This window comes from Apus apus, chromosome Z, assembly GCF_020740795.1.
Source record: "Apus apus isolate bApuApu2 chromosome Z, bApuApu2.pri.cur, whole genome shotgun sequence".
Lineage (NCBI taxonomy): Eukaryota > Metazoa > Chordata > Aves > Apodiformes > Apodidae > Apus > Apus apus.
In genome coordinates, this window is record NC_067312.1 from 39,784,729 (window position 1) to 39,804,569 (window position 19,841).

The window sequence follows — 19,841 nt, forward strand, 5'->3', positions numbered from 1 at the left end:
CTTTTATTAAATTTCTCATGTCAACATTTAATTTAAAATAATTAATGTTAAAATAATAGTCTTGAAGTGCAAAATCAGGCACTCAAAAGGAAATTTTATGTTCTAAATTAATTTTACACCCCTGTATATGTATCCATTATGATGATACATGATTGTACAAAATTTTACCATGGATTATTCCTTTAGATTCCTTGATTTCTGCTCTTTTAATTCTGTGCAATAACTGCCCCTCACCCCAAAAAACCAAACCAAAACAAAAAAGGACAGAGTAAGGCAAACTAGTCTTAAAATATCTTTGTGTTTAAAAAATGCTTATTTTCACACACATCGCACACCAAACACACAGAAGGTAAACACTCCTTTTGTTAATCCTATTCTCATTTATAGTTGTACAAGCCCAATATTGAATTACCTAGATTTCACAATATAAACCATACATCACTCTTTCTTAACTGGGGATACAATGCACACAAGATAAATGTCTCTCTTCAGTCCTCAGTTCTAATAACTGCCAGTGAACAAAGTCTTAGAAATTTGATCTTCTCCTTTATGTTTTTGCTGTTTGTATTTAAGATTTTTTTTGTCATGTTCTTGCTAGCAATTTCTGATGCTGCCAAGCTACAGTGGCCCTGTATAAACAGCAGTTCATCATGAACACAACACAACTGTATATGCAGATTGGCATGTTGTTCCCTTGCATCTGTCTCCTACCTGATAAATTACTGTTTTGGTTACATATATACAAATACTATTTATTAATCTACTCAAATGTGCCCACAAAATGCATCTCCCTCCCTCCAAGTCAAACTTTAAACAAAAAAATTGGTTTGTCAAATAGTTGAGAAGTACTTTCTTTCCAAGACTAGAGATGAAGTTCCTCTTTGATGTTCGTATAGCATCTAAAAATTAGTTTTATATGTAATTATTGCAGATTAATGTAAAACAAAAAGTCAGTTTACTAGTGAATATTCAGATAGGAAAACTGAATCAGTGGTTATGGTGAGGAATTATCATTAATAAGGTATGAATGTCCAAACCAGTAATATTTTTCTAGAGAGTCAAGTATTGAATATATTAGAATTAGAGTAAGTATCAAAACGTTCTTAAGCTGGGAAGAGTTCCTTCAGTTTTCCCTTTCCTAACTGCAGTTACAATAATTAAAATCTATTTGAGTAAAAAGATTGAACTACAGCAGATTCAAAACCACCTGAAAATTCCCAATAAAGCCTTATCTCAGTTACCCAATCACAGACAATTGAAGAAGATTGGGAGGTCACAGGGAAGGACATGGACCAATCAAGGAATCATGTGACTGAACTGGAAGCCTCAAGAAAGTGACATTCTCTGAGATAGCCTTCATTTTCCACTCCCAAAGTGGTAGGTTGGGGAGTGCCCAAAATTCTACTTTCTGCAGCATTTTGAGGGAGGAACCTCTTAACCCGCCTACCTGGCAAGGGAAAACACCTCTGTCACAACCTTGGCCAGCTGAAGAATCAACATGTGTATGCAGGCTGATACTTTGAACGTCTAAGCACAAGGACCACAATGGCATATTAGAACAAGACTATGAATAGAACAGAACAAGACAACCTTCACATGCAGGAGCTGAAGGTGTAAATGGCCATGGTATAGCTCCTGAAGGTGCTAAAATCTGAATTTGCCTTGTGCCCTGTTTTTTGCTAACCTATGTCACAATCAAGAGCAACATTGAGGAACTGATACAACCACAGATGATCCAGCTGCCTGCTGCTGTAAGCAGGGAAGTTGCCAAGTATGTATCCCTGGCGGAACAATTAGATCAGAGAGCATCACATTGGGCCACATTCATTTATACAATAATGGATCTGTACAACCTGTGTAATTACCTGATCCAGCTACTTGTAGTTCTGTCCATTTCTTCCATCCGTTTACATTTACTATTATTCAGAGTATGAATTTTTCTTCTTGAGGTTCTCAGCAAGTTGATGACTGAAGGAAGCACAGGGATTAACCCTGAGCAAGCTACCTGGCCCTCTCCATTTGATACAAGCTGCAGAAGGAGATCAGGTTTGTACTACCTGTGTTTTCTTTTGTTCTTCACATCTAGCTTGGCCTTAGGACTGTGCTGAGCTACGCATATTCCTTGAATAAACTTGGCCAGCAAACTGCACAGGAGAAGCCCACAGGCAGCATCCTCTTTGTAGTAGAAATCACCTGTGCACCTTTGCCTTTAACTAAAAGTGCACCAACAAGTTCTCATATGAACATCCTTTCTGCTTGACAGTAGAAATGAGGAATAGAGTTGTTTCCTTGTAAGAAAATCCTATCAGAGTTGCAATGACCAAATGGTGGAACAGGGCATGTAGAGCATGCTGTGCATTGGATTGGAAGCTTATTCAATGCTACACCCTCAGGGCTCCCACCACCTAAATCAATGTAGCATTATTTAGAGGGTTTTTTCCTTATGATGTCAGATCTAATAAACAATGTCATAGAGTTTGAGTTCTTTTCTTTCTGGGATCATAATGGATGGGCCAATGCAAAACACTATCAACTGGTGAGAGACTACTCAGAGCAGCATGGGAATGGGTTTAGCATCATACACCACACTGAAAGATATCATTTTCAAAGAAAACAGGCAAATTATTTGAGGATTGAAAAGTGCAAGAGGGCCAGAGATGTTCTACAGTGACATCCAATCAACAATAATACTGAGGAAGTAATGAAAGCATGCCAGAACACAGTCCCAGTCAAACAAAACTATGCTGAACACATCCCATTTTTTTACCCCATTGCCTGACATTAAGAATTTTTTCTGACAAAAAAGTCATTGTACAGCAAAGGTGTAATATCCAAGACCCTGTTCTTTCTGTGGCATGAGGAATAAGATAGAAGCTTCTCCTACGACTAACAACTAATATTCAAATAATACCTGTCAATGTAAGTTACTCAATTTTCCCACAAATACCTTAATAATAAAAAATAAATCTTTCTCCTAAGTCGTTACTTCCCTAAGTGCATCCAGAAAGGAAACAAGACAAACAGATCTCCTTAAAAGAATAGGTCAAAGATTAAATTTGCTGGAAAACGTTGTTGACTAAGCTACTGAATAAAACCAAGATAAGACTACATGTCTGACAGCACTATGACTCTGCCTCATAATTTTTTTTTTTTGTCTGGACTATTAATCAAAACATAAATTTAATAATTAATTTTAAAATAAGCAAAAAAATTTTAATTTTATAAATACTATTACTATAAGTAATATTTTTTAAAAAACTTTAATTCCATCATTTCCCCCAGACTTCCATAGTTTACTCTTTTTTACTCAATTACCCAAGAGATAACTGTAAATGTACATTACACAGACTTCTGATTCTTCCAAGCTAACTGTGTCAATATTAACCTGACCAAATTAAGAACAAACTGTCTCTTTTGTTCTTCATGCTCCTCACATGGAGAGCACAATATGGCTTTTGTCAGAGGTGCTCCATCATTTTGGCTCAAGGAAACTGTCAGTACAGTTTGGGATTCGTTATTCATGGGCAGATACCCTGATGGGTCTAATGAAGCCTTTCTGCTGACAACTCATTTGCTAAAAATACCCAACCATCACAAAATATTAATGAGGAATATCACTGTATCCCATTACAATTTTCACTACCAAAGCAATTATCACAATATAGAAGTCGATACATACTGCTTCAGACTATATTCTCTTAATATTTCATGGTCAGTACTTCTGTATTCCAGTTTATTTCTGTGTGATGACTGACAAAACTTTATGACATACTTAAATTGCAATATAATAGGGTAAACACCAATGTTACAGCACACATGCAGAGCTAACAGTCTGTGTGCCATTTGTTGTAAATCCAGCTAATTACAAGAAGCCCCCTCCTTTATTGGGGAAAAAAGGAGAAAAAAAAAAAAAAAGCAGCAAAATACTCAATTTTTAGTCAAAGTTTTGAGGTAAGGTCACTAAAAAGGGGAAAAACAGCATAAACAGTACAGTGCTTATAAGACTCCAGAAACACAGACATGATTTCACTATTTTACCTCTTCTTTGTATCAACACCACTGTTGAAAAAAGACACCCTACACAAAATTTACTATCGTTTTTGTAAGGAAAGATTTCATTTTCTGTTGTGCATTTCAATCTACCAAATAGAATCTCTGCTGTAGTGATATTTATCAGTCTCTAAAAAGAGCAAAACCAGCAGTTAATTCTGCTTTCTTTGTGTTGCTGTCCAAAGTTTCCAAAAAGAAACAGGTATTAGGCCCTAAACAGAGCTTGTGCTATCCTGCTCTATAGATTCCCCGGTCACACCTTATGGTTAGATTTAGGCATCCTGAGCTTAACTTAAAAGGCAATTTAAAAAGGAAATTCTATAGCTTTGTGAATTACTGTGTATTGAACAAAGTGATGAATGCACTGATGTCACTGACTTCAGCACTGATCCCACTCCCTTACTAAAAGGTGAGAGCTTTTTTTTAGTCTATTATTTTCCTTAAATTCAGAATAACAAAAAAAAAAAAAGCCAAAAAAAGAAGAAGAATTCACCTAAAATAAACGGAATTATCATGCTTTGTTCAACATAATTGTGTGTTTAGCCAGATACACACTGGAACCAGTGCCTTTTCCACAGCACTGGCACATCAATTATATCATAGTGTGTCTTAACTGATCTTTATGAATCGAGATTACAGCTAAACCAGTTTTACTTTCACTAGATACAAGTTCTGGGTATTCAAATTCAAGCTTGCCCATTTTCATCGGTGTTTAACTAGAACTTACAAAGATGTCTATGTTTTATATGTATTTACCACATCACATGACTTCCAGGAACGATTGGAAAGTTCAGATTCATTAATAAAATTTTTAAAATACAAAAAGTTGCTCAGGTAAAGAGGCAAAATTCAGTTCCAGTATTCCACATTTTCAGAGCTAGCTGAGACAGCTTTGAATTTAGCAGCTGGGGTACAGCATCGCCATGTATCTTAAGAGACATTATAATATCCATGTAACATAAGGGAATCATCATGGACCATTTGGCTTAGAACATTCTTCCTCCATCTGGAATACCTTGGACAGCCTTTGGTGGCCAACACTGCCACCCACCTGAAGGAACACAAATTCTCATCCCTAAGCAAGGCAGCCTCCCCTGATTACAGAGGTGTACAGCTGACTGCCTGAAATACAACTGTAAAAATGGTCTCTGCTGTTGGTGGGGTCTGTTGCATGAACACTCAAAGAGTGAACATGATCAGCAGGGCTGCAGATGAAGTTCTGTTAAGATACTGCTGCTACTGCAGGAGATAAACATTAAGCAGGTAGCCTAAAGACATAATCAAACACAGGTAATGGTGTGCGTACTGTTGTGGTGTGCACACTGTTGTGGTGTGCACTGGAAAAATGTGATAATATTAGATGGCTAAGACCACAAAAATCTCAAAGAAATCATGTTTCACAATAGCACAGGAATCAAAGGAGGGATGTAGATCATCTGGTCTGGTGAGACAAAGGTGAAAGAGCTTATTTATTTCCATCTTCAAGGGAAGAAACTCAAAGCGCTTGTCATTTGTCTAATGAGACATGGATGTTTTGTTAATGAATGCTTTCTGTAATAAGAAAATCATGACTGATAAAGCTGCCATTTTTCAGCACTTTTGGCAGTTGAAGGATAAGTAGTTTGGAGTTGTTAAAAACACAAAAATACAGCAAAACTTACAGATACGATTTTCAAGTTTAAAAGATTAAATGCTGGGAACTGCAGGGAAATGCACTTGAACTATGTTAAAATTAACTCCCTCCAGTCATTTTAAAGGCTGAAGTAAGTATGTACGTATTTTTCTGGAGTGAACAGCACGGAAAGGAATGTCGCTTATTATGAAACCGGATGTGTTCAAACCCTAACAGTAAAGGAATACAGGGACCTGCTAATGCACCCCATTTATAAGCAAACATCACCTGTACAAAACATGAACAAAATATGCACAAAGTGAAAAGGAAAAATCTCCATAGTAAAGTACAGTGTAGTATATACAATCTAATACATTATTTAGCCCAGAAACTTAGAGGAGAAAAAGAAACACTGCTTATGAGTCTTACTCATCAATAGGACATATGGATGTAGCACACGATACACTTTTTATTCACCTTTATGTTATTCTGCTTTCTTACCCTAGCCTACAAGCTGCCATCTGATTTTTCCACAGCTTGTAAATCAATTAAAAAATAGGGACACAACTTACCACTTCAGTTACAAGGTTCATTTAATCACATACAATATTTGATTTCACTGTTGACTGACTGGTAACAACCAAAGGCTGACTTGCCAGAGTGATGAATTAAAACATAAGAAATATCCCAACCATATACATACTGACCAGGAGATGTCTGTTTTAGCCAGCTAAGTCTCAGGTGTAAGTTTATATGTAATAATTCATACCTTACAAAATAATTCCCATGCAAACACGGGATTGCAAAAACACATTTCTGGCTGTCAAGAAAATTTCTGGCAAAATTAATCAACTATTCATCCATTCAGGCTCTTTGCATACCCTTTTGTCAAAGAGGGAATACTAAGAGATTTCTTTCCTCTTCCACGCACTCATTGCAATGGTTTGTAGAATCCATCAAGCCTGAGTTGATTTATTGAACTGTCTCTTAGCTCAGCAGTATAACTATAGCAAATGAACTGGTAACTTCTCAAAAAACAGCAGTGATTCAACAATATCTAGTTTATTTAATTCCATCTAACTTCAAATTAGCCATGTCTTAAAGGCACTGACTTGCATTCTTTAGAAGTTCTATCTGCAATTTTATGCCAGTATGGCTTGTTTTCTCCCTTTTTAAAAAAAGATTTTTACTTTTGACAAGGCATTTTTTATTTACAACTGATGCTAAAATCTACCTAAATCTTCTCATCTTGACACTAACCAGTATGTTTCTATTGCTAATCAATACAGCTTTCAGATATAAATACAACACTGACGTATTTTGTGAGACCCATCTTATTAATTATGCTATGGATACTGAAAAATAATTGCCCACTTCAACTCGCCACTCAGTTTTTTAATTACACAGACAACTTTGCATGCATATTCAACTATTTTTGTATTTATCTAATCCCATCAGTAGTAATGAGAATTGTTAAAAAAAGTAGTTACAGCACAAAAACCAGAGATACTCCAAGCCGTTTTGAAACACAGTTTAAACATGGATTTTATCACAAGCGTCGTCCATTGAACCCCATGAAGCACATTTATCACTCACCAGCTTTGCATTTTTCTTCATAAAGATATATGACCTTTGCCTATTAGATTTCATTAGCAGGGCACCATACAAGGCTCCTCTGCAGATGACAGGATAGAAAGCTAAACAACCTCGCCTGAAGGATTTGAGAGAACAAGCCCATCTTCAATCTTTGTCCCTGGGAGGCACTTCTAACACCTGCCAACCACAGCACTATCATCAGAAAAACATTTAGAGATTTATCTTCAGGCTGGTGATTATAAGAGATAATTTGTTTGGAGTATGGATAAAGTTGGTCTAGCATAAACAAACTACAAGCTCAAATTATACAAAGAACATCATTAACTATTGATTTAACCACTGCAAATCCATGAGCAAATGTTGCATCAAAATGTTAAATCTTTCTGAAGATACAATCAAGGAAAAAAAAACAAAATACCAAGGAAGGATCATGAGCTATTCTTATGTGCTCTTCTAATGCTTGCAACTTAACTGGAAATGGAGATTTGCTTCACTGTAACAATGGCAACAGTATACTACTGTCATTTTCCCATAAACACGTACTTTTGTCTGGAAAAAAAGTGCTATGTCTCTTTAGTTGCTGTCACTGTAGCAGGATTAAACAGTGCTTTCTCTTCTTCTTTCAGGAACAATTTGTTTGTTTTGAGACAGCAAGACTACATGAAACATTAAAACCACTTTCAATAGCAAAAAGCTAGCAATATTGTAAATGGATATACCATCGCAGGCTGAGGGCCTGAAAAATTGTATGTGTGTTTATATCTTCTGTATTATACCTATCACACATATCCTTTGGTGCCTGTAACAGGAAATTACTTTCTCCTAATAAATCATCAGCCAAGAGCCTATTTAGAAATAACAGAGCTGAGTTAGTCCTGAAGGCTTTTTTTCTTTCGATACAAGGGAAGCTAACCCTGTCCCCTCTTTGGTAAAGAAGATAAAAACCCAACCAGACTTCATTTGTAGTCCAAAGAAAGCAGCCCGCCAATGTCTCCTCCTCATATTGTTAGGATATGGCCTGGCAGAGTTCCATGGCACCATGTCTCCACCAACCTCTCTGTTCCTTAACACCATTATGCTGAGGGGGGAAACTAATTTCTGCATAGGAGACAGAAGGAAACCTGCAGTTCTTCCTACAGGGTGGCCCTCTGAACAAATAATTCAGTGTTACTTCTATTTAACAATAACTACAAACATCTTACACTAATATAGACTATGAAAACAGCAACAATCTTTTGGATGGAACTAAAAAACTTGCAGTCAATTAAAACAATACAAAAAAAAGCCCCAACAAAACCTCTAATTCCTTAAATTTCTTTAAGTTGTTTAAAGGTTAAGTACAAATTGTAAATCCCAAGTTACTGACATTTTTAATTTTTACCTCCCCCAACCCCCATCACATTTACTTTGCTAATTTATGTAAGAATCTCACAATCTTACTACAGGAATGAACCACAGCTACATAATTGTTAAAGCTACTTCACTCTACTCACATAGACAGGGAAATGACTTTGGCAAGATAATTAATCTAGAATTTAAAAAATGGACCACTTTTCTCACCACAGAAGCATCAGGCATCCAGATCTGTGCAGGATCCAAACTGCTTTTCCCCATTAAAAATCCTGCTTTGAAAATTATCAGCGGATAATGAATCAAAACAACCATTTGTGAAGTAATCTGATCTATCACTTTTAATATATTCTAAGTTGTTGATGTGTTAGTTTTGCATTGTTTCATCAAATTTTAGTAATTGGTGAAGCCTTCTGTTTTGTATAGCTACCTCTTTCTCTGACTTTCTAAATTAGTTGTTTGTTTCTTCCCTTAGTCTTTCGATTACAAACCATTTTTCTCAAAAAACTGTACCTCTTCATTTTCTTGACTCCAAAATACTCTTTTCTCCTACAGATTTTCTTCCTCCAGTGCTGCAAATTCTTGACTTAAATTCTTTTTTACTTTCCCTATAACATGTCATGAACTCTCTGTTCGGATTTCTGATTTCTCATTCTCTTACTGTTGCAACTGAATTCTCAGTAAGAAACACTGATGCCAATTTAAGAATTTAGTTTCACCTTTTTATATTTTTTTCTTATTGCCCCAAATCTCTCTAATTACAGACAGTTTCCCACTGAGGCAAAACGCTCCTTGATTGTACCTCAGCCTTTATTATACTTTTATCCTTTGGTTCACAATAAATGCTTTCCTTTCAGCAGCACAGATCCATGGCTTTGATATGTCCCACTCTAACTGGGGTCTCTGCATATTAAAAAATACAAATACTAATTATTACCATTAGATGTTCATTCTGCAAGCCTGAATGAATAGGTCAATTCAGAATCACACAAGCTAGAATTCAATGGAAAGCCTCTCCTGACTTCAAAGGATTTGGCATACACACTACTGATGCACATGTAAGTAAGTACTCTCTCAATCAGCACACTACACAGACAATATTCATGCTGCTGCTCTGGCACTCAAGTTTAACAAAACACCCTTTCAAGAATTAAAAGTTCTCTGCGAAGTATGTAAAAATTTTAGAAATGCATTTTGAATTATTTTTATTAACTCGGTCTTGCAGTGTGTGCTAAATCACTGGCATCTTGCTTGGCTGCCCATGCTGCCTTGTTGAAATAGGTAACCCTCACTTGGAATACTATGGAGACAAAAGAGTAATTAATTTCCTATTCTTTCAGTTAATCTCTCTACTGAGGAAGCTGAACATCTTCCTCCAAGACACAGAAACAAACAGGGATCAGTGTGTTTTCAGTAGTACTGGCATGAGTCTCATCTGCACTGGCTACTTCTGAACAGGAACCAGGAATTGGACAGAGATAATTGAACACTGTACACTGAATAGTACCATAAATAATAATAATAAAAATTAAAAAAATCAGTCTTCTTAGCAATGACAGTAGCAATTCATTATCTTGTAATTCACTTAAGTTTTCCTAAGGATTCCTCTAATAAGCACTTACAGTTAGGCAAGAAAAATGCCCTTAGCAACTCATTCGTTAAAACAGTCAGTTCCTTCAGAAGAGATAAGTCATTACCAACACAAGCCAAAACAGGATAAACCAAAGTTTTTGCAGATGCTTGTCAGGGGGCACACCCTTGGTTACACTGGGCAGAAGCTCAGTTGTGGCACCCTCATCTCTATTTTACATTTGCAGTAGCTAAGACAGCAGCTTTTTCCCACTGAGACAGTTCAAGTTTCTGACAAAATAAAAGCTGTGTGTAAGGCAGATTTTGGATGACAACTGGCCGGATTGAGTTCTCCAGCATAGGTGCTTTATGCAGGTTGTATGCTTCAGAAAGTTGTGCTTTGCTCTCTCTCTCTCTAGAGAAGAAAACGTGAAAACTGAGATGCAACGCAAGACAGTACCCTGATTCCAACCCAGAGTTAACCATTCTGAGGCACAGGACCACTGCTCTGCTGACACTGGCATGTACATCTACTTCAACAACCACTGGACCTCAGGAGACAAAAAAGCTGGAATATATTTAACGTGGTTCTAATTTTTTTTTATACTTACATGGAAAGTTCAATGTTTAAAAGAAATTGTGACTAAGAGTGTGAAAAGAAGGAAAAAAAGTTTGGCTTTTTGGCTGAAGAACACTAATACATCATTTTTGCTGGCGTTGATAAACAGAAAAGGGCTGTAAATTTTAATATCACAGGACAAGTGGCATGCAAAATCATTATTTTCCAGTATCTTCAGCAGCCAGGTCAATTAGTTTCCAAAAGCTTTTGTTGGTGTGATCACATTAGGTCAATATTGCTCCTGCAGCTTAACACACATTTAAAATGGGATTTACCAACTGTTGGCAATTACCCCTGCGCACTAGCGACTCTAGCTAGCACAACTGTCTCTCCTCACACCATCACAGGTTTCTTCCAGCCTCTTAAATCTTGAGCCAGACCCAATCTGTCTGGTAAACTGTATTGTTATACTGTTAATGAAGTAAATAAATACATTTAAATATAAACTCAATAAATAACAAACTAAAAGAATTAACAACAAGGTAAATACGTAGCAAGTCAAAAGCACATATATGAGCTTGCTACAGGCATGCTATGCATAGCTGTAATGCTTTAAAAAAGCATCTGTTTACCTTCTCCTTCATGAATCCAGTCATGCATTGTCACTCAAGCATCCTTCTAGCACAGTAAGGAAAGAAACAAGTACTACTTAGCAATGTAAAAACAAAATCTCATCTAACAAAGGATGCAGCTTATTCATGAAGTTTTGTACTTCTACCCATTGACTTCACTGTAGCCTATTGATAATCTGAGATTTCAAAACTAAGGTTTCTAACACAATTTTTAAATGCTGAATTTGTGCCATCTGAACATTGAAGTAAATGAAGTAAGATAGGGTGCTATAGTGATCAAACCACTAATACACTTAGCAGTAAAATGTACTTTAAATATATTCAAAACTTACCAAATTCATGGAACTGAAGTAATTCACAGAAGTAAAAAATATGTGCATGAGCACCTTATTAATTAGGCCAGTAGTTAAGACTGCCCATCCTGCTGGCTTGTTTTTACAGTGCTCTCATTTCAACCTCAGTGAAACTGATGTCTTTAAATTCAGGGCCTCGTTTATTTTCTGAAAATACTATTAAAAATGTTAACATGTAAATCAGAAAGCTGGGGCTCCAAACAGCATCCAGCATTCTTTCAAACCATGAAAAAAATCAATATGAAATTACAGGAGGGCTTTACCTCTGCTACATTACATTGCAAAACCATCTATTGCTGAGTGCTAGAGGGAGGCATACAGGGGAATGCATGATATATTATCACAACCACACTGTAGCAGATAAGTAGCAAAGTAAAGGCTCTTCGAACAACTTCTACGTTAAACAGTGCAGCTACCACATTACTCTACTTTCAACCTCTTGCAACCCTGTTATAACAACACCAGAAATAAACAGTGCTATCATAGACCTCCAGCTCTTTTAAGATACTTGTATCATAATTCTTAACAAAAAGAACATTTTAAACCACAAATATTATTATTTGTGTAATAATATAAGACTAATGGTCCCGAGCTAGAAGGATATAGAAGCACTGACTTATCTCTCTTTACACTAAAGCACGAACCCCTCTTCCCTCTTACTAAAGGAACTGAACATGGCCCTGCCGTATACAGGTAGAAAGATAGGGGGGGAAAGAGGGCACCTATAAAATTGGCATGGGAGTTTATAACAGAATACTTTTAAATAATTCTCTGTCATGTTGAGTTCATTGAATAAAACATTGAAAGACACAAGGTACAGGATGAAAAAGGAAATAAAGTATACCAAATAACAAGCATTACATTATCTGAACATGAGCATTACAACAAAAAAAAAAAGCCAGCAGACAAGAAATTTTGAATAAAAGACATTTAAATCTGATGGCCCTAACAAGCTTTAGTCTTTTAATCTTGGTTCACCCACGAGATGGTGCCCTTGCAGCATCCACGGGCAAGTGCATCCTTGTGTCTGCCTCCAGACAGACACATTTGTCCCTGCTCCTGATGAGACAGTTCAGATAGAACACTGATGTTTGAACTGTTCTTAGAAAAGAAGAATTTTTAGATAGTGCTTGGCACACAGATTTTTCAAAATCTCATTAGAAGTCTGACTACTTTTGGAAGCAGGTCATACCTACCCCTGTGGCAGCTGGTATCCACCATGTTATCTGGATCTGTGAGCAGGAGAATGACAGTTTGGCATCAATTCGGAGACTGCTCAAACTCTTAAAAAACACCAGAGATTTATTTTGTTGACTGAAACATGGTTTTTAACCTGGAAATACTTCACCTCTGCAGACCTGTCTATTTCTCCCACAGTGACGCAGAAAGCTTTGCAGCTGTTCAGGTTGCTGTGTTCCTGTCTGTCCACCGACATTTAAACTGGAGAATACAAAGCACTCTTCAAAGCTTGATTGGCACATGGAAGTAAAATGTGTAATCAGTGTTAATCACCTAGTCTATTACTGCTGTCTTTCATATATTTTACAAAATTCTTTAGAAAGAAATGCTGTCAGAGCAAATGATGCATCAAATTCAAACAGGCCATCAAGACTGCTAATGGATTTTAATAGCAGCTATTACAGCATAATGGTATTTTCCCAACAGCTGTTTGTTTATAAAATTTTCAGTTTACAAGACCTTTATGTCCAATCCCAGGAGACATCTCTCAATTCATTTATAATCATTTGGTTCAACCTATACATAAATGCTGTCTTATTCGTATTGGGTGTGTTTGTGTATTTTTGTATGACATGAGCAACTACCCTGGTAATGAAAATGATGGGGAATCTTACAAGCTAAAATAATTAGTGTGGACCTTTTGACTTTATCAGCAAATAAGTGTTTTGTATGTTTCTTCTCTCTCCTCATGCTTTTTAATAGCTCATTCCAATTAAGAAACAGCTGCGTTGATTACAGCCTATTTTATGTCTCAAACTGACATGATTATTTGTTTAGTTCCATGTAGTTGCACCTGTTTAAGACTTTGAAGCAGAGCAAGGTGTCACAAGGGTATAGCTGGAGCAACTGGCCAGCAGACACTGGCACAATGCGACCTGCAGAAGTGGTGGGGAAGCATCAGGGGAAAAAGATCTCGACAGGCTTCCTAAGTTGGATGTGAGCTGGAAGACCTGACAGGGATAAAACAACAACAACAAAAAAATCCAACCCTATTACTTTTTACAGGTTTGGGTGAGGTTTTTTTTTTTTTTTTTTTTTTTTTTTTTTTTGGTCAGGGTTTCTCTAAATGTATGATCAAGTATTTTTTTATACCTACTAGATCTGAAATCAGAAAGAAACAGGAAACTAGGACCCTGACATGCTTTTTCAGTAGAGTCATGTTCAGAATTTAACTGTATTTTACAAAGTTAGTTTGTCTGGGTTTTTTTTTAAGTATTGAGAAGATAACTAGGAATGGAAGCTAACTATGAACTGAGCAGAAAAATTGTTAATTTTACTGATTTTTTTAGATGTTGCATGCTATCAGATGGCTGTTTTTCAGCTTTTTTCTTTATTCTCAAGCTGCCTATGTAATACAAATTTTAAAATAACAGTCAACACTGAAATCTGGATAAATGCCCTTTAGTATATGTCCTAATGGATAAATTTTCCCCACAAACATCTAGACCAAATTAATTTTGCATCCATGCTGTGAGCAACCATCCTACTACCTACAAACACAGGAGAATTTTTGAGGATATAGGACAAGAGAAAAATCACACACTTCACTTTCAACGATGCTCTCTTCGGACAGTAGATGGCTCGAGTTTTCCACAGAAGGAAGATTCAACTAGATTGAGCAGCCAAGACTAATTTCCACAGTACAGAGCAGGGGAGTTGGTATGCAGTAAGCAGGATGTGAATAATCAAACTGCTAAGTGGCTACTGTTCGTGAGTACTGTTGGGCAGCTGCCTTACAAAAAGGCACCTTTCACCCATACTATAAACGTTCTCCTGGATAATTAGCTGATAGCAAAGTCAGCTACAGCCGGGCTCTGTAGATTTGCATTCTGCCTCTGTGGCCTGATAAGCACTTAGCTGTCTCAAGTAATCAGGAAACTTACTAAAGGAAGAAATACCTTACCATCACTTGATAGTACTTTTTGGATTACTCTTTTTTTTTTTTTCCTTCTTTTTTTTTTTTTTCTCTGCAAAGCATAGCTATTGACATATGTTTTCATGCAAGAAGCAGTTCTTAAACATTAATAAAAGTATTGTTTCTCCCAGGACATATGGTCTAAGGTCTATTGTCTGCCCCCATGTTTGCAAAGACAGTTATGGTAAGATTTAGTTCTGACCTTGCAGCTGATAAGAAGAAAGCAATTTAAAATTTAAAAAATTGTTAAAAAAACAATCTAAATGTGATCAAGTAAAATACAAATACTTTCTCTCTCTAACCAGCTATAGAAGACTTAGGCTTAGGAAAAAAATCCACTAATGAGACTAGACTGCAAAACCCACAACTGGTATCTATAAACCTGCTGGCATAAAAAACCCAGACAAAATCACCTCAAGCCTGATTCTTACTAGTTACTAGTAACTAACTAGCATCATACTGAAATGATCCCATTTTGTTGATGGGAGAGTTACTCTTCGAGAACAAGCAGTGAGATTTTGGAGTCTACCCAGAAAAACATAAGAAAAAATATTTATTCAAGACAGATATTTTTACCATTTACAAGGATCCTCCTATCTTACATGAGGACCTCATGCCTATGGATATGCCACTGAATGCCTTTGGTTGGTTTGAACTGAGAAATTCATAAATAGCTACAAGAAAGATAATTTATCTGTTAGGTTTGGAACTCCAAGAAACCACTTGGATATGAGCTGTAAGAACTACCCGTATGTCACAATATTATGTAATTTTGTTGAATGCCATAAAAATAAAAATTCCTTGTCTGAAAAGCACACAGTGTTTGTGTAGGTACCTTCACGTTAGTATGCAAAAAGTCTCCCAATGCCTTATTTTTCCTTCATCTTGTTTATTATCTTTCCAGAAGTTTTGTTTGAGCACTTTGCAACAAGTTAGACATATTCTGACATATCATCACAAGTGGCCTCTATATTAGAATGTCATGAAAGATTATAAAGTCTTCTGGCTTACTTGTTTTGGGTTGTCATGACACCAAATGATTGGTGGATTTTTCACCTTTGGCTTCAAGCTCAGCTACAAACATAGCAAAGAAAGCTTAAGAAATTGAAAAAGAAGACTGTGATGGGAGATGAAGCCTTGTTTTAAAACTCTTGTACCTTTTCAAAGAACTGTGAGAAACTGAAAACACAGTACTTAAAGAAAATACCTAAGAATTAGAAAAGCCAACACTCAGACATGAGTTCTAAAAACTTCTGTCTACAGTTAAAGCTGCTTGTAGAAATAAACTTGTTCAAACAAATCCTGTGTGTATTTTGTATTGTACATGTACTGAATATTTTATAGACAGTGTATATAATCTATGTATATACTGATTATTTCATATTTCAACCGTGTGCAAATTGTCAAATAATACATTTGTAAGTATATAAACACACATATACACTGCTGCTTGCACAATTCCCTTCAAGTTGATCCGGTACAGCCAATCAGTATGTAGTCAGAAAACCAGGACTTTACAAATACCGTCATTCAGAACTCTGTATATTAATAGAAACAGTACAAATAAGCTGTGGGTCAGCAAGTTTATTTAGATCAGAGATTTTTCAGTGAAGTATTATGAAAAGGAAGATATTAAATGTAACATAATAACTTATTTGTAGTCATTTTTAATTTTAAAAGTTTGGATATAGGATGACCTGTTATATATTTTAGAATTAATGCTTCAGATTCTTCTAACTTATATCACTGCTCCAGAAAAGCACAGCAACAGCCACTGAAATAAAAGCTATACAGTCACAAAAAAAAATTCCAAGGCAGTTGAATAAGGAACTCTTCATATAAATAAAGCTTAAGAGCAATTAAATATTTTCTTCATGGCATTTTCCTCACAATTTTATACTAACTTAGTAGTAGCAGCCTTAGTTCTGTCAGAAATGCGCTCAACACAGCACTTGGATCTGTCTTTATAGTAAGAATTCTGGTTGATGTGCTTCACCCATCCTTAAATTTTAACAATCTAGGTTTTAAAGTACAGCCATGCTCCAACACAACCAGAGCAGAAACAAAGTAGCTTCTGCAATTAAAACTGTTCTTCACCTATGTTGGAGACATATATATAATAGCCATCTCAATTACTCCAAGAAGACATCTTTTTTTTTTGAGCTTAAGCTGCTACTGGAAGAACTCAGAGTAATAAATTAAATTATTGCCAGTCTTACAGGTTTTCCACAGGATATCCAACATATCCTGCCTCCTCCACCATGCTGATCCAAGAAACTTCTCAGTCAAAATCCAAATTATGACAGATGCCTACTCAAAAAGCAATTTTCAGCACTTCAGGATGCATATCATGGTAAGGTAACTCTCTGAAGTTTTCTGTATACTAAATGAAGCAAGGAGAGCAGGGAGCAAACACTCTTTTAGAGTTCTCCTCGCAAGTTGTTTGTACTTTCCATGTAGTACAGAATAGCATGCAAATATACCATGATATATTTTCCATATAGAATACATATTATTAAGCTCTTTTTCTGAACAGTGCATTACATTGCTTTGTACTACTGAAAAAATACTGCATTTCTTGCTGACACTGATGAGTGAAGTTAGAATTATGCACATCAGATACTGATAAAGGAAAAGATTAAGGGAGTACTGAGGGGTTTTTGGCTCAAATAATAAATTATTGTGATTTTTTCAGGATTCATAATGATCCGTAAGAATAAAATTTCAGAGAAGTAGCATGAATACTACATGAGACGTGGTACTCTCTCAGAGCTTATATGTACTCAAATGTTTTGACTCAATAGTAAGAAATTTGTCTGTTCCACAGTGGGAAATCTATGTAAAATAAAATGTAATGCAAAATTTATAACAATGCCAAATGGAGCAAAGCTGAAGCAGAAAATAAAATGTAACACTTCCTAAGGTCATGACAAATTGGTAGCCTTTGAAAGGAAGAAACATCTTCAGCATTTTCTAACACAAACCAAATACATACTCTGTTTCCACATATCACTTCAACATAAAATTCTTGTGTTTCATCTTCAAGAAAGCTAGCGCATACTTGTGTGTCTTGTAACTTCTGTTAACTTCTCCTTAGTTATTTTTACTGGACACATTATGCAGTATTTATTAGGAACTCCTCCTAAGCCATTCATAGGACTGCCTAATGAATGGGAGGTAATCTACCACTGTTATCATTAATTTAATAAATTTCACTGTGGTTTTATTGGTACTGAGCATTGTTCTAAGAGAGACGCAAGTACAGTTAACTGTAATAATGTCTGATAACACTCAGTTCTAATCTTCATGGAACTTATAAATACTGAGTAAACATGTTCTGCATCATCTCTTGAACAAATCTATATCCTGTGTTCTCATTAAAAATACCCTGGTTTATGTATAAATGGAAAGTACAACAGTAAATAATTTGCGTTCTACTTATTTGGTCACATTATGACTTCAATTATATCTTGGAAGATTAAAAATTACTTTAAACGAGTTAATATAAGTTGCTAGAGACAACCTAGTTTGGAAACATACCAATACCAATGCATTGAAGATATATCAATACATCTAAACAAACTTATTTCCAGGTAGGATAAGTTTCAATGTCTTCCATGTTTACCCTTTTTTCATTCTATTTTATTTGGGAATTTCTTAGGGCCTTATGAATTTTTAGTATTGACTTATTTCACAGAAAATAATTAATTAAAAAATTCTATATAGCAAGAGATTTCATCAGAGAATGCAAAACAATGTCCAGGATCCTAATAAATACCGTTATGTCTGAAATGAGTTATCTCAGTAGTGACTTGGGATCAGATTTATTGTACAGTTCATCAACTTCTCAGCATGCTGGATAATGAATGTTTCATTTACATTGCTAATTGCCAAGCCATAGTTCCTTCAACCTTTAACCCTTACGCTTTATCACATTATCACCATATGTCAATATAATTGCATTTAACATTCAAAATAACTAACTTTTTCACGAGGTCAAGAGATCATTTTTTTTAAAGCTTTACCAGTGGGGTATCTTTAAAACCAAGAAAACCAGCATTATACAGATGCTATAAAACTAATGCAGATTTTAATGCAGGAAAACAAAGCTTCTACCTTATAGCCTCCTTTTTTTTGTTAAATAAGCTCTTTTTTTGTTAAAATATGTAATTGCCCACTGTAACTAAACCACTAAAACTTCTGTGAAGAGCTTCAACTTCACTGTCTGTGATTATGAAACTAAGACCTGATGTGAAATATCTTTTGTATCTGCATGACATTTTTGTTTCTAGTTTTCTTTGATCTGTGAAATTATGCAGTTATTTCCACATACATCATTATGTTGATCTTCATTCTGCTTTGCCTAAATAGTAGAATATTTTACTGTAGGTACCATTCAAGATAGTGTCTTCAGCTATGCATCTGGTATAACAGCATTGCTACTCATCTGCTTACAAATACACCTTCCCTCACTGGAAACCAGACTGTGTCTTGCTTCTGGAAAATCCTATGGACAACGTGAAGTCACTCCACATCTAAAAGCAGTTTTCTTTCACCACTAATACTTCTCCAGCTCTGAAATCTGCATAGTCAATAGCAAAGTTCAAGCCAAATCATACACAGAATAAGCTGTTCTGGAAACAGATTTGCTTCTGATTGTAACTGAGTCACTTTTACTGATTGTGAGTGGACAGACATAAGAGAGAAATGACACTCCTGTTGGTAACAGTTATGCCAGCAAAGGTTCCAGCCTCTCTCCATTTCTTTGAGAAAAGGAACTTTGAGACAAGGTGTCTCAGTTTCAGAAAATTAGAAATTTATTTCTTAGGATCTGAGTCAGAAATCTAGATGCACTGTCGCAGACAGAAATGCAAACTAAATTGCACTGGAATAAAGAAAATGAGAAATTAAAAATAAAACTGAGTGAGCCTAATTCATTTTCCATCATGGCTCCTCACATGTTCCT

General features: G+C 35.8%; 1 protein-coding gene across 1 annotated transcript in view; it reads right to left on the reverse strand.

The window, feature by feature from the left end:
• The window catches only part of LOC127396008 (protein prune homolog 2-like), a 127,249-nt gene that overhangs the window by 54,064 nt on the left and 53,344 nt on the right, over positions 1-19,841 (reverse strand). The gene's annotated exons all lie outside the window — the stretch shown is intronic.